We start from the raw sequence: 12,908 nt of genomic DNA, 5'->3' as shown, positions 1-12,908 counted from the left end.
AAGAATGGTGCAGGACGTGCAGTACACGTTGTGCTAAAAGGGGACCCAAGCATAAAGGACGTGCTCCAATGACGTTATTTCAAGTTGACGCACCAATGGAAAGAGTAGCCATTGGCATTGCTGGTCCTTTGCCCCAAACTCGTGCTGGAAACAGATATATTTGTGTGGTGATGGATTATTTCACCAAATGGAATGAGGCATATGCAATAACAAATCAGGAAGCTACAACTGTAGCTTCAGCTATTAGTGATTTCTTCTTCAGGTTTGGTATGCCATACGAACTGCATTCAGATCAAGGCTGTAACTTTGAAACAGCTGTGTTCCATGAATGCTGCAAGTTGTTTGGCATACGAAAGACCAGGACAACACCACTTCATCCACAGTTTGATGAGATGGTAGAAATGTACAACTAGACATTGGGACAGGAATTGGTAAAGTTTTGTAATAGCCGCCAAGATGACTGGGATGTCTTACTTCCTCCACTGTTGATGGCCTATAAAACAGCAGAGCATGAAGCCACTGGATACACTCCAGCAAAGCTGATGTTTGGTCGCGAACTTCAGTTGCCAGTGTATCTGATAACAGGACGCCCACCTTACGAAGAGTTGCCTGAAAATGTGTCAGAGTTCGTGAAAGTGTTATCTGAAAGGATGGATGATATTCACCATCAAGTGCGTTTAAACTTGAAAACGTCTGCTGATTCGATGAAGCTATGTTATAATAAGAGATCTACTGAAGTCAGCTTTGTACCAGGAGACAAGGTGTGGTTGTATAATCCCAGGAAGACCAAAGGGAAGTCTCCTAAGTGGTCTTCTCCATGGGAAGGCCCATATGACATAGTGGATCATCTCTCAGACGTGACTTTCTGAATAAAATGTGGTCGGTGAGGTAAGCCAAAGATGGTGCATGCCAACAGGCTTTGGCATTATCACGGTCCAGGACATTTCAGTTGGAACGAAGTTAACAATGGAACAAATGACGCTGCCTAAGACGTGTCACCTGAAAAAGCCACTGTCAAAGAAGAAACTCTACCCAGTTTAGAGAAGGGAAACAGTGAAACCGTTAATGAAGTTACTACCACTGGTGTGACTGTTACCGATAATGGAACATTTCCTGATGGAGCAATTGAACCCCACGTGAAGCAGAAGCCAACGAGATAGAGACCAGTACGGAAGAAGATACGTCCAGTAAAATTAAGAGATTTTGTTGAATTTTGTGTTTGTAAATTCTGTACATTTAATTAAGTTATTGTTAATTTGCTATTGATTTAATGTAAGTGGCTATTGTTCGGGACGAACAATACTAAGGAAGGGGCAGTGTTACGACAGCGGAAGTGACGTGACGCTAGTAACACGTCATGAGATTCTAGAAGGATCATGTCTGCTCCTAGCAACTCTAGTCTTTTCTACACGCCCTCTATTTTTGTATATATAAGCCCGGCAAATAAAGAGGGGGAAGTGACGGCATAGATAATTGCAGACAGGCAGAGATAGAGACGTATAATCGAGTCAAGTCGTAAGTAAAGTGTGTAAATCATTGTGAATTATAGCGTGTGTTTAAGTTAAAGTGACTGTGGAAATTTTGTGTATTGCAAAATTGTATTGAGGAAGAATAAACTAGTTTTATTTAAGAAAGGACTTGTATCGCTAAAGTTTCATCGGAAAGAATTTTTACGGGAAATTATCAAACAAGCAGATACTTAACAAATTGGTGTCAGAGAGTGGGACGGAAAAGAAAAAACTGGAAACGATAAGTGGCAAATAAAACTACGACTTAGCAGATTTGATGGCAGTAATATAAGAACAGCAAAAGAAACAAGAAGAACAGTATCTTAGAAGGAAATATACGCATTGCTTTTGCCCTTTTTATGTTTGCATTCCTCTTGTTTGTAATTAAATATGTAGCTAATTAATAAGTATAAAGTAATGGTCTTTGTACTTTTACCAACAACATCAAGCCTTAGTCTTGAAATTTATTATAATGATTTTAGAATAGATAGGTAGCTAAATAGATGGACGTATGGATGAATAGAAGTTGATACAGTTAGTGTCTTTCTTGTTGTTGATTATTTGATTTAACACTTACTTGTCAAGTTGTGAATTCGCATATCCAGACTGATATTCTATGGTTTAAAAATACAAATGTTTAATAAAAGTCCCAACATCTAAAAACTGGTTAACATGTATCAAGCTGAGATTTTCAATTTTAAATATAAAGTAAATACTTAAAAGTGTAAAAACAATCGTTCGTTCATCAAAAGGAATATATGAAAGTTTACTTGAACCAACAAAGAAATTTAATGTACACGTATTGTTGACTTGTTCTAAAAATAACTTTGAACACCGTCTCAAAGCGCTCGGCGAGAATGCTTAAAACCAGCGGGTCCTTCTATAGAACTCTGCCAAATGATTCATAAAAACTTTTCAGCCCGTTACTACTTAACAGCTTTTAACATGTGCTATGAAGTTTTATAATTAAAAATAGCACTTTTAAATACCCCCGGGCCGATTTTTGGATGCACTGGTACTATTACCTCCCTTCCCACCCCACAATTTAGAGCGGAGAGTGTGTCATAAGAATAACAATGATGGTGAAATCTCACTGTTCAGTATGATAAAAGCAGCACAATCATTGGCGATGGGTGTTGTTGTCAAGATGCCCTCCCTCTAGTCTATCGGTTCAAAATTATGGACGGATAGCGCTGACAGGTCTTGAATATCTTAGCTTGAATACCTGAAAACCAAATAGCTTCCCTCCTCTCTTTCTCCCTTGAGCTGATTTGTTTATACTTCCAGCACTGATTGTTGGCAAACGAGTGCAGAAACGTGTATCAAAAGCTGGAGTGATAATTACGGTATCAGATGGGCATTGGTTACTAGTCGCTCTCAAGGCCAAACTGAACATTCTTGTTATATATGATTATAGCGTTATAGTAGCTGAACGAGTAAAACATAAATAGTGATATTTTATAGTGCAGCAATATCTTTTACACGTTTTATTTGACACAGGTTCAAGTATATTTTATCATTATTATTTACACTAAAAAACGGTGGTTACGGCAAATGGCAGAATATGATAAAAGATTTTTAAATTTTCAGAATTTTCGCGCAAAGCTACACAAAGGGCTATCTTCGCAAATATGTCCCTAACTTTAAACTGATAAACTACAGAGAAAGCAGCTTGTCAGAAGAACTAACTATTAACTCTTGGGCTTATCTGACCAAATAATCACTCAACATTACCTTTTTTTTACTGTGAAGGACGCGCATCATGAAACATTGGATTCACAGTCCAGGCATGTTAGCTCTGGGCCACGCCTGGACCACACCAGTAGAGATATTCTAGTCGGTTGTTCCTATCGACATGAAAAAGGTCCATTAGAAGCCTGCAGCATATTACGAAATACTCTAACGTTTTCTGAAACAGTTTAAAAAGCTCATTGTATCTGACTATTCATACAAATCACTATTAGAAAAATGCGGTATTCAATACATGTACGAATGAATATATCGTTCGTTTGTTTCGGCTACTCACACAAAAACTAAAACAGAGATATACGCACAAGCCGTCCGTAATTTTTGATTTATAGACTAGAGGGAAGAAAGCTAACTATCAACAGCACCCATTGCCAATTCTTGGGCTATTCCAATAGAATAATGAGATTTGGCTACTACTTTTATGATGCACCTTCGGTTCCAAGGTACAGAGCGCGATTTTGTAGCAATGGGACGCGAATCATAGACCCTCGTATTTATTGGAAACCACAAGGCCATATCTAGTCCATAAATGTGTTAAAGTTTTTGATATGAGAAATAGAAACTATAGTTCTAAAAAAGATTATAACCCAATCGAAATTTGTCCGTCATAAAGGATTCCAATTCCAAAGTCATTATGGATCACACGAATAAATCAGTTGGAAGGGACAGAAAAGTTAAAGATGAAAAATGAAGATATATATGTGTGTGTGTGTGTGAGTGAGTGTTTATTCTTGCAGATATCTATAGAGATAATACAACAGTTAAAATAAGAAAAAACTACACCAGTACCCCTTTGCTGAATTTAAATATTGATGAAACAGTCTGGCCAAAAATAGTAGCATTACAGATGTAGTATCTTCAGGTAAGACTGGTTTCCCCCTAGGAGTGACAAGACAGATGTTCTAATAACGGGAGATCCGATAAGATGTTTACTGCGAAATTATTTTATGCTCCATGTGTACTGAAGTTGTGATAAATAAAGACTAAACACAAGTGTACAATTGAAGTCAACAATATATATATTTAAGGTAAACACAGTGAAAATATATACTTAACTTGTCACAAATTGGCACAATAGCCTTTACTTAATGTCCGACTTATCGAGACCAAGTAGTGCTACTCACGTGACTAGTCATTCCCCAATGAAATACAAAAGAGTTATTATCTCTAACTTCGCATACTGTAGGTGACCTAACAGTTGTCTTTGCCGTGAGGAGATAAAGATGCTACTCTATAGAACAAGTAACACCGAAAAATAGATTGCTAGAACCAAAGGAACTTAACAAGTTCCCTGACCAAAATGTTGTGTGAGAACTGCACGTATCTGCACAGATAAGAAATTTTGAAAAATTCTATATATAAGTCATAAAAGTCAACAAAACTTCTGTAATATGCAGGCATATCGTGTGTTTTTCAACCATCTTTAGTAATATAGATTTTTTTTTCCTTTTATTCTGTATCCAAGCACTTTGGTATAAGCATATGGTAGAGAAAACTATTGAAATTGTTTTGTTCTATATGCCTTTGTGCGTTTTTGTTGTTCTCGGTATCAAATTGTATCTCTTCTGCTCGCACAGATGTTGCAGCAACTTCACGCATAAATGTAGGAAAGGGTCAATGACTGCAATGCTCTGCAATCATCAAACTGATTATGACTGTGTGATCCAGCCAACAAATGCTGTGAAAGAATGATCAGTCATATGGCGACACTATCACAAAGTAAGAAACCAAGTTTTCCTGTATCAGTATGGAGTCTTAGTTCTACACAGTTCTACCTGATTTCAATAAAGATCTGTCTCTCAACAAAGAAAGCTGCCAACCCATTTACTATTCCAGTAGAGGTGATTGTCCCTTTATCGATGCAACTATGACAACTTTTGTTTCTGCTTTGTGTTATAATAAAGACTGCTTTACTCTTTCCAACACCTTTACATTCTAGTTATTTCTCACAACTCAAAGTTCAGTTGGTTTTCAAATTCAGAGTGTTTCATAAATTTCCTTTTCGATTATCTTATTATTAATTGAACCTATCTAATACGTGTATGGAACTCATTTTAGATGAAAATACTACAAGAAGACAGGAAGCAGAACTTTTGGTACCGTGATCACAGGATTTTTGTGAAGGTTTTTGCTAGTATTCGTATTGGCTCTTTCTTGATCTCTTATGTTTAAACAAGTTTAAAGAAGTGCTTCTGATTTAGAGAATGGCATACTCAGAAAGCAGACATACTCTCTACCAAGAGCGAGAGATTGCTATTGGAAAGAGATTGTTGTGCTAGAGAGGTGTTGAGTCCAGTTTAGTTATTTCTCACAGCTTAAAACTCAGCCAGATTTCATATTCATAATATTTCACAAATTTCCTTCTCCCTCATCCCGTTATCAAGTAGACCCATATCGTATTTGAGCGTAAATCAGTATATCTGAGAATATCACACTTGGATATTCTTCTTTAAAATATCCAAATCAAAAACATCAGATCAAGTATCAACTGGCTGAGAATACAAATGAGTGCACAGCATTCCTGACTTCTGACAAGAAGACCCACAATTTCAGTTCCTAACACCATATGAAGTCCTTCTAAGGATCCCCCTAAAGACAAAAGGGGATTAGTAATTAATCACTAGAAATTAGTAACTAATTAGTACATAGCCTTAGGCAATCGTATAGGCTACTAACCATATAATGATTAGTATCTGATTAACTTAACCTTGTGAAAGTATATTGTACTAAGTATTTCATACTTAGAAACTAAGAAACTGAAAAATACTTCAATTATATGAAGAACTTGTTTGCTGCACTTTTTCAAAGTCCTCTAATGGCATCGTTAACACTGAGTAAAGAGCATAAGTAGCAGATAAAAAAAAAGTCAATTGTAATCAATCTATAATAATAAAAGAGCGTGGCTGTGGGTCTGTGTGTGTGACTGCCATAACTCCAAGAGGAAAGAACCTAGAAACTTGAAATTTTGTATACATACTAAGTGGACTCTGAGGGTGTGCACCTGGGTATTATTACTTATCCACGTGCGTAAGCGAGCGCATCTTATTAATGAGGCAAGGATTTAAGTTTAAAATTGGATCGATATATTTATTTTCATGATATATTTTACGCACTTGCTAAAATATGTCAACTTAATAACCCATGGGAAGCTGGATACTTTCGCTAGTTGTAAATAAATAAATAAGTAAATTCCCTGATTTCTGGTTAAACTGAAACCATGAAAAGTAAATTAAAACACTGCCAGCCTTTCTTAGGGAATTTGTGTTTATTTTCTATTTCTAATCGATACAATTGGAGGTCATAAGTGCTTCGAAATGTACGCTATTTTGAAATATGTAGTGTAGAGTATAATATTTCTTTGATTGCTGGATATGTCCTCTACTGATGCTAGGCTTCACAGAGCTACACATTTTTGAGCAAAAAAAAAAGTTTCGTGAAATACTGTTAGAGATAATCTTTGATACAAACGTTGGACAAAGCAGTTACAAAATGTATGGATTCAAGTACTGAAAAACTTGTCTGAGGGTTTTTCAATACAGATCTGGCAACGAAATGTAATGATTTGTTGGTCATCTAGGGTAATAACATAGGAAACATTCTGTGAGTGACTTTTAATTAATCGTATATTATAGATGAATCAGGCTTTCTAGTTCCTAAATTCTATTAACTGTAATGATAAATATCGAGAATGAAGATAGAATATCTACTTTTTAAATTAAAAAGTTACATTCAAGGTCCTTTTGAGTGTAAAGAACAGAACTTGTAAATAATTAGGCGGCCAAAAAATTTCATGTTACATATATGGGGTTTTAATTTGAGAGGTTGGATGGGAGTAAACACACTGACATGCTTTGTGCAACAAATCAGCTTCCTGTCAACACCAAAGTGACCATATTAGTAGACAGAATGTGTATTTTTATTTCATATAATCATTATATAGTACTGGCATCAGTCTGTGTCAGTACTATTTTTTCTGTTGATGTTTTTATTCCATTAATGTACGACCAGGCGTGACCAAATGATTAGCATGAAGGGCTGCAATTCAGAATCCCACGATATGCCACTGAATAAACCCAACACTTTTAGCTACGGTAGCATTAGAAAAAAAAGAGTCAGTAAATCCAACTATTTGGTTAAGAGTAGCTTTTTAGGTATCGGATGATTCTGAATGGTTGACCCCTCTTTCTTATCAGCCATTCAAAATGACAGACGGTTATGCCTAAAACTGGTGATCTCTGAGTTACCTGTTTAGTTTGTGATAAATATAACAAATATCGTCCACGTAAAAACAAAACAACAGCAACAAAAATTTAGGTAAATTTTAACGAAGTCAAGATTAATTCTGCTTAGAATATATTTCTAATTATACATTCCACACGTTTTCCCTGAATCCTCAGTTGAAACCACAGTTTAAACATTAAATTTACTGACATCACAAAATTCTTGTTTACTGCACGAACTACAATGCCAACAACTTGCAAGGCCAATTTAGAGGGTTAACAGCAGAAACGGTCATGTTCGAAGACATAGTTACAACATCAACCTACAGGCAGGATTAAGACGTCCTTAGAAACATGTTTAATATAAACTTCAGCTGAAGATCTACTCAGTGTATATGCTGTTTCCATATAACACGTCAGTCTAGAATATTGTTAAGTTCTTTTACTATATTTTTCTGTGTCATTCACCTAAAGTACAATTTTTATCTTATCGTAAAGTCACTTGCAGTATGTGAAGTTAGACGGTTATCTTTTATCTTGGTAGTTAGGGGTGACCTACTGATGTCATGACTTCTCTCGTATTTCATTGACTCGTGGCGTGGGTTGCGAACCTATTCATTCTGAAACACAATCCCAGTCGATACAGCCTGAAAAACATCTCGAGATATAAAGTTTAAAACTGTATTACTCTAAGAACTGACATGGCGTATCTTCAGAGCTAACTCTCCTTTATAAGTATAGATTGTAACTGTGTCTGTTTTAAATAAAGATTGTTTATTGTGATTGAGCATCTCTATTCAGTCTATGTTTATCACGAATTCAGTTATTCTGAGAATATATAATTATTTCGGAGTAGATATCTTGACGAATCTCCCATTATTAAATAGATCTGTCTAGTCACTTTTAGGGGAAATCAATTTTACCTGAAAATACCACATGTGTAGAAAGTGAATACGAAAACCCTTTACGAATGAGAAATTTCATCACACTTAAGAACATTTTTTAACAGTGAATTTATTATTACTTTAGGGCCAAGCTTTCTCAAGTGTCCATTTCTCAACTGGAAAATGTTGAAAAAATCTCCTCCTATACAGTTATTGAAAATGTGATTACTGAAAAACCTTGTGCCAAAAATCTAGCACTCGGGCTACATTCTGTCATATTATTCCACCTCGATGAAGATGACTACTGTTTTTCACATGTGTTCTTTACCAGATTATATTGTACCTAGAATAAAAAGGAAACAAATTGTAAGAAGGTTTTCTCTTCTGCTGCCTTTTTTCTGTGATAATATTTTGGCTGCCGACTTTGTTTGCCATCCATTCTAAAATTACAAATATAAAACCCATCACCGAAATGCATACCACCTATGTATATTAGTAAAGACAGGTGTAGAAATTAATATGATCTCCCTTACATTTTTACAGTAAATCCAGCTATAGCAGGTTAACAAGAATAGTTATTTTGTATTAGATTACTTCCACAGATCATAAACGTAAACTTTTATTGTAATGTGGCAGTATACTAAGAAGTACAAAGCATATATAAGGAGTTGAATTAAAATGGTGATCTCTTTTACCTATTCTGTGAACTCCTTTACATGCATCTCACTATGTCCCCAATTATATGTTTTTTTTAATAGACCCCCAATTATCGCTCACAGATTTAGCTTTGTAATTTATCAGTCATTTAAACCTAAAACTACTACCACTCACACCATTTTTATGTTAGTTACACAGTTAAAGAGATACACACACCTGTTATGTAATCCCACTTTCAAAGACTTTTCTTGCAGGAAAATAAATTGATTTGTGACTAATACATTTCAACTCCATTCTACCCTAATCATCTACACATGGTGGAAACTAAACAAGCATTAAAGTATTATGTACTCTATATATTCCCATCTGAGGCAAGACTGAAGTAAAGGAAAACACGTAAAGGAGTTCACACAATTTCATGTTTTATTGATTTTTATTGAAGAATGCAATTTACTCTTACCCTTTCAGTTATTGATAACAACAAATGTCTTGGCTGTTGTGTATAATGATATAACAAAATGACATAATTTCAGTATCTACACTAGATATATGCGTAAAGGAGATCACGTGCATAGAAAACTAATTTTATTACAAGCTCCAAATGGACATACCCAAAATATCTCTTGATACCCTATGTTTGGGATATGCTCAAATTAAATTATATACTTCCCGGATTAATTTTATACTCTGATCTTTTATTTACTCAGAAATTTGTAATTATTGTCTGGTAAATAAACAACCGTGAGGGATAACACATGATTATGGTGACATGTTATTTTGGATATTTTAATATGTGAAAAAGTAATGGGACAATCAGCTAATAACAATTTTTAAAACATAAATGTTTACTAGTTAATAACAATAAAGGCTTGAGTCACACTTATAATTTTTGTGCTTGTGGTATTGCTTTGAAATTACATTTTTCTAATGGCGACATGGTACTTTTAACACCCCACCATTGTTTATTTCCTTGGTTTGCTGGGCAAACGTTATACAAACTTAACAAATTATATATGGTTGGAAAGCTCTGTCCATCATCTATCATTTAAAAATTATTATATGTTTGTGTATGGTATATACTTAGAGAAATTTGCCCCAGAACACCAGTGTCAGAGTGGACACTCAAGAAAGCCTGGCCCTTTAATGAATTGAATTTACTATTTGACCAAGACAACACATAACTATTCCAAATGAATCCTTTAACAATGATGAACTCATATATTCATACAACAGATGCTAGGTAAATGACAAGATTTTAAGTTTTATGCTATAGTGAACTAAACGTATTTCACTTCCAAATGTAATAATATATAGCTCTAGAAACTACTTTTAAGTTACATATTTCACTATGTCTGAAAATACGTAAATAATGGCTTTATTAAGCTATAACCTTTTTTTAACATTTGTCAAAAAGACAAAGATCGGTTGTTTATTTTGTAAAAACAGACTTATGAAACTCTATTCATTTATATACAATTTCAAACAGCATTATCATAGTTTTTCATAAATTTTTCTAAATAGGGATTCCTCGTTTGAGCTCATATCACAGTAAATGGCTCATTCTTTACCGAGTCAAATCTTGGATGCAACTCAGTCATAGATGCATCCAGTCACAAAGTAACTCCTCTGTCAAATGCTCTACAACAGTAAATGCTGTATTATCTAAATTTAACATCAGGCCTGGTCGCTTGGAACTGCTTATTCTTGAGTCTAAACGTTCCAGGCAATTACTTGCCTCAAGTATTTTAAAAAATGTACCCGGACATTTTTTCATACTATCGTTACATGTCGAAGTGCTTATCTGTTTTTACTGCTGGCTGATCTACGGCATACAAAACAATGGCTTATTATTAGCGACTTCATTGACTTTTGGTGCCAGAAAGTCAAAGCATATTTTTGAATGCTCAACCTCCATTCGGGGTTCTACAAAGTGATATGTTGTTAAAATATAAACGTCATTACACGAGTCTCCAGCCGACCCCTGGTAGCTTCAACAGCCGATCTTTACTCACAGAAGGATTATTGGAAGCTGCACTAATTGTCGTAAAATGTTTACATTGGATACTTTCAGCTTAATCTTGCTGCGAAGCTGTTCTGTCTTTTGGACTTCTTTTAACACATCTCCTTCCTCTCAAGCAAAGACAAATCCATCCTGTAATGGCTTATAACAAACTAGATAAAAATAACCCAGAACCACCAGAGGCATCGCTATAAGGTCTCAGCATGGCCACGTTCCATATCACACAGGTAATTTTTGGGCACCAACTTGTCCTGCCTAAAGATGCCAGCGGTATCTACTGATTCAACTCAGGAAGTCTCTGAACACGATTTAACAGCCTGGCTTTGCGACAATATTGAACCCATTTTCAGGACCTCAAGAAGTGTACCAGGGCACAGCATGTCCAGAAGAGAACTTATGCACATATCTTCATATCTATACTTCAAAAGCCATTTCCCCCGGCTTTGTTGTGGAAAATACATTTCAATGCGAACAAAATTTAAAACTAAGATATGATAAAGAGTGTGTGAAGAGAGTACGGAGAAACGCATTGATTTATAAACCACACAACAAAAACATCAGATCGTGACACCAAATTGTTTTTATTAACTTTATTTTATTAACGTGGAGCAGGAGGTGAGTTATAAGACCACAATAACAGTTAAGAAGACAGTAAGATTTGTTAAGCAGAGTGTGTATAAAGTCAACTCTATCAAATAACTGCAAACAATATGGTGTGATGTGGATTCACATAATAAAATTGCACTGATTTTACATACTCACATGGTGTACAATAAATGTCTAACTGTTTAATGCTCAAATGTTTACTGTTCTGACCAAGATAGGAAGTCGCTTTGTTCAGAATATCTTTCAAACTCTAAGCTTGGTCTTCAAGACTCCAAACGTTCTCTACTAAATCCACGCTATTTGCAATAGACAGTAGGCCAATTAGAGGGGAATGAGCAGGAGGGAAATTTGGCCCGGACCTCAAGCTCAAAGGGGACCTCAAATGTAGATACTTATTATTTTTTTTTTTTGCATTTGTTAAGTTTTTGTTAGTTTTGCGACTTGTTTTATGGGTCCCCCAATCAGACCAAAATGTGACGCACAGTTTCAGCTTAGAGCTGCAAATTATATATATATATATAGAAATTAAATATTCAAATTACGTTTCACTTTTCTTTTGTGCAAATAATTTTTATTTTGTTTTCATGTGTCATCATATTTTTATTATAGCCAGGGGCCTCTAAGAGAGCGTGATAGGAAGTGATGTCAACAACAAATCATATCCACATGTTCGGGTCATCCCAAGGTTCGTTCTTAATATAGATTATAGTTGAAAATCTAGTTCAAAATAAATATGCCCAGAACGCCTGTACAAACAATTTGAAAAATCTGTTTCAATAAATAGTATTTATTTTTATGTTAAGGAAAGACTAATGTGGTGATATTTATATACCAAATAGTTACAGTTTTACTCAGTTTGTATGTTTCTATAACTCTTTGTACTTTTATGCAGGTTCTGTAATTCTTTGTTTCTTTTGCGTGCTCCTGAAACATGGTGTTTGGTTTACATAATGAATTTACAGGCTTCTTTAACACGCTGTATACATTTTTATAGCAGTTTATGTACATATTATAGATGTTTTCATACCATGGTCATATTTTATATATTGTATCCTGTCATTGGTGCAAATTTTCTAAAAAATAACAATAAATAAACAAAGAACTAATTTGACTTCTGTGTTCCTTAACATCCTGTACTTTCTTTAAATGTTTAGTGACAAATACATAACTGTGTTGATTTCCGTGTCTCTGTAACACCCCGGGCTTTGTGTAAATGTTTGTATAACAAACGCTGAACCTCATTTCTTATGTATTGTAACACCAT

Source organism: Limulus polyphemus, unplaced genomic scaffold (assembly GCF_000517525.1).
Source record: "Limulus polyphemus unplaced genomic scaffold, Limulus_polyphemus-2.1.2 Scaffold450, whole genome shotgun sequence".
Lineage (NCBI taxonomy): Eukaryota > Metazoa > Arthropoda > Merostomata > Xiphosura > Limulidae > Limulus > Limulus polyphemus.
The sequence above is the reverse complement of the archived record's forward strand: the minus strand, read 5'-3'. Positions refer to the sequence as shown.